This window comes from Lissotriton vulgaris, chromosome 7 (genome assembly GCF_964263255.1).
Source record: "Lissotriton vulgaris chromosome 7, aLisVul1.2, whole genome shotgun sequence".
In the NCBI taxonomy this organism is placed as follows: Eukaryota; Metazoa; Chordata; class Amphibia; order Caudata; family Salamandridae; genus Lissotriton; species Lissotriton vulgaris.
Genome location: NC_141695.1, coordinates 517153605 through 517157655, shown reverse-complemented (window position 1 = coordinate 517157655; position 4051 = coordinate 517153605).

The following is a 4051-nucleotide window of genomic DNA, read 5'->3' as shown; positions in this document are numbered from 1 at the left end:
GTTGGCTCTAAAAAATACACCTAGAGACTTGGTCCAGATCCAACTTTGCAGACAACAATATAGTAGGGCACGCAAACTAAGAATACAAGAACTAAAACAGAAGCTATGGGATGATCTCCACACTAGTGCCCTCTCCAAAATAGCGAGGTATTTTGGCGAATAGTTAGATCCCCCTATCTAACAGATGATAATAGTCCCAAGATAGAAGTGGCTATAGGGGAAGACATATGGGTGTCCCACTTCTCAAAAATCTTCAAAAACACAGTAACAGCAGGAGGGGCAGAAATCACACTCCCAACGGTTGAGTACCCAATATCCCTGCAGTTTAACATCTCTGAGGTACTAGTTACACTGGAAGCAAGCAAAAATGGGAAAGCTCCGGGCCCAGATGTGGTCCCCGTGGATCTATCTAGATCTCTGGGCCCCTATTCTCACTAGAGTGTGTAGTGAATGAATGAATGAATGAATAAATGAATGGCGTTTTTATACCGCGCAAAACTTAGCCCCAAGGGGCATCAAGGCGCAATACGAACAGACATAGAAAGTCCAGACTCCAGATAACTAGACCAAAGGCCATTTGGGAGAGCAAGAATCTAATATGCTTGAGAGAAAAGCCAGGTTTTGAGAAGCTTTTGAAAATTGTCAAGGAGGATTGACTGGTGAGCTCAAGGGGAAGGGAGTTCCACAGTTTGGGAGCCAAGGTGGAAAAGGCTCTACCTCCCCATCTCACCTTAGCAAACCTAGGGACTAACAGCCTATTCTTTGAAGATGAACGAAGCGTTCTAGTGGGGTTGTACGCACACAGAAGAGATCTAACGCTTTCAGATCCTGAGCCATGGATAGCACCATGGGTCGGACAGAGAATTTTGAAGGAGATCCTAGATGGAATTGGGAGCCAATGAAGGTCCCTTCTGGCCATTGTTGCAGACGTCCTCCTAGGGAGGCTTAGAACCAATCTGGCTGCAGCATTTTGTACCATTTGGAGGCGATGGATAGAGCCTTTATTGATGCCACCATAAAGGGCATTACAATAATCTAGCCTCGATAGTACTAGGCCAGCTGTTGCTTGTTTCCGGGCTGCCAAGGACAGGTAAGGGACAATTTTCTTTAAGATTCTGATGGTGCCACAGCAAGTAGACACTGTCCTATTTACCTGGGGGTCGAAGGAAAGGGCGGGATCAATTTGTACTCCAAGGTTCTTAGCGATAGGAGTGGGAGTCGGGCAATCTCCCAGGGATGGAGGCCACCAGTCCTTTGACCAGAGATCTTGGCTCCTTCCGAAGACCATAACTTCCTTTTTTTCACCGTTCAATTTTAAGAAATTACCTGTCATCCAATTGGAGACTGCCTCCATACAAGCTCTAAACTTGGAGTCGATCTCACAGACTGGCCGGGTGATGGATACCAAGATCTGTGTGTCATCAGCATATGACAGCACGTCCAGGCCAAAGGATCTTACCACCTGTGCAAGTGGGGCAACATAGATGTTAAACAGTAAAGGGCTCAATGAAGAGCCCTAGGGAACCCCACATTGCACCTTTTGGGGATCGGAGAGGAAGTTGCCCATTTTTACTCTCTGCTCCCTGTGATGGAGAAAGGAGCAGAGCAAACTGAGGGCAGAGCCTCCTAGTCAGATATCCTTGAGCCTGGAGATCAGTATTGACGGGGACAGGGTTTCAAAAGCTGCTGTGAGATCTAACAACACAAGCAGCGAAGGATGTCCCTTGTCAACCTCAGATCGAATTTTGTTCGTCACAACAGTGAGGGCAGTCTCAGTGCTGTGAGCTGATCGAAAGCCATGCTGGGAGCTATCAAGCATGTTGGAATTTTCAATATAAGTGGACAGATGTTGATTTATGTGAGATTCCAGAATCTTGGCTGGGGCCGGGAGTAAGGAAATAGGGCGGTAATTCTTTAAGATCCCTGGGTCTAAGGAGGGTTTTTTAAGCAGAGGCCTAACAATAGCGGTTTTCCAGGAAGAGGGAAAGATACCCTCTTGGATCGCCAAATTCATAACTTTCAGTAGCGGGGGAAGCACCGACCCTCTGCAAGTTTTTAAGATTTTTAGCGGGCAGGGGTCAAGAGCCGAGCAGGACTTTGTGGCATCAAGTAGAAGATTGAGATCTTCTATAGATAAAGAGGGAAAACATGTAAGTGAAGGCTTCAGCAAAACATCAGTCTTTCCGTTTCTATCTAGTGCAGCAGCAAAGGTGGGACTGATAGAATCCTGGACCAATTCTATCATGGTCCCTATCTTCAAGAAAGGGGATCGCCAGGACGTTACATGCTATCGCCCCCATCTCACTGCTGGACTCCTTGGGAAAAGTCGTGGGTAGGGTAGTCCTCGAGAGACTCCAGCAGTGGGCTGAGGCGAAAGGCATTATTTCCGACCTCCAGTTTAGATTTCGAGAGCGGTTAGGTACGGTGGAGCAGGCCCTTAATCTTAGTCTGTTAATAGGCAAATACACCCAAGCAAAGAAGGACATGGTCTATATGGTGTACGTAGACCTGTCCGCCGCATTCGATTGTATTTCGCATGCAAAACTTTGGACAATTTTGAGATTAATGGGAGTGGATCCTGTCCTCTTAGACTTTCTGAGAGAACTATATTCTAGAGCCTCTGCGAGGGTGCGTTTTGGCTTAAGGGGAGAGTTGACAGCATTGTTTGGTGTGGAGCGTGGAGTCAGGCAGGGATGTGTCCTGGCCCCCTTCCTATTCTCTTTGTATACCAACGGCCTTGAGGAAGAGATGTTGAGGGGGGCCCAGGACCTGCCACGGGTAAAAAAGCGCCTGATTCCCGCTCTGCTTTATGCAGACGATGCCGTCATTTTGGCGCACACCCCGCGCGAACTACAGAAGTCCCTCAATAGGTATACCGACTATATGGGCAAGTTGGACTTACATGTGAACGTTAAAAAAACGTTCGTCATGATAGCAGGCAGCGGGAAAAAACAAATGAAAAGCATTTATCTCAAAGGTCAAAAACTCGAGGTAACTGCCCAGTACCCGTACCTAGGTATCATGATTGACAGAAAATTGAACTGGCGGCCTGCAGTGGAGGCAAGGTGTCACCTATTTAAAAGAGCCACAGCGGCCCTGATGAGCTTTTCTCAGAGACTTGGGAGAAGGGCTCCTGTAGAGCTATTAAAAATCTATAGCGCAAAGTGTCAAGCGTTTGCATTATACGGGGCGGGCCTCTGGGGTCATGTAGATGTAAGTACTCTTCAGGTCGCAGAAAACTTTCTTTAGATTCCTCCTAGTGACACCGAGATGCACTTCTATCTATGCATCTCATTTGGAACTTGGCGTCCCCTACTTAGAGGATCTTATAAAGATTCAACCACTACTGCTCTGGAGGCGCATCTGGACTTCTGATAAAAACTTACTGACACGGACAATTGTAGCAGAGACAATGACTCTCGATCGAGCAAATAACATAACATGGCTTCGGTATATTAGAAACTTCCTTAAAGATCTAGGTAAGGAGAAGTATTACTCCCAACCCAAAGACATTATCGATCTACCAAAGAGAGCACTGAAACAATTAGCACTGAGTCACCTAGAGCTATTAAGGCTGACCGAGGAGTCCTCGAAACCCTCGACTCTTCATGCCAACATGATCCAGGCCACATATCTTATTCAACCTTATTTAACATTACAGATCAGTACCTATGAGAGGATGCTACTGACAAGGATCAGGCTAGACCTTTTCTTCAGACTAGTAGCCTTTTTCGACGGAAACAGGTGGGATCTAACTTTTCCTGTTTGTCCCTGTGATGAAAAATCAAAACAAACTAATCTACATACAATATTGTTTTGCAAATTCCACCTTCCGCATCGGAAAATATGGCTACTACCTCTCTTAAGGCACTGGGGACTGAGACAATGTCGCCCTGCAATGCTTCGTCTCCAATTGTTAGAATCTGAATCCATTTGTTTTCATGTCCTGAACTTTCTAAAATGTGTCATGAAGCATAGGAAAAAACTGTAAAATGTATCCTGGATGTGGTTTCAGAAGATGTAAAGATGTAATGAAATAATATGCTACATT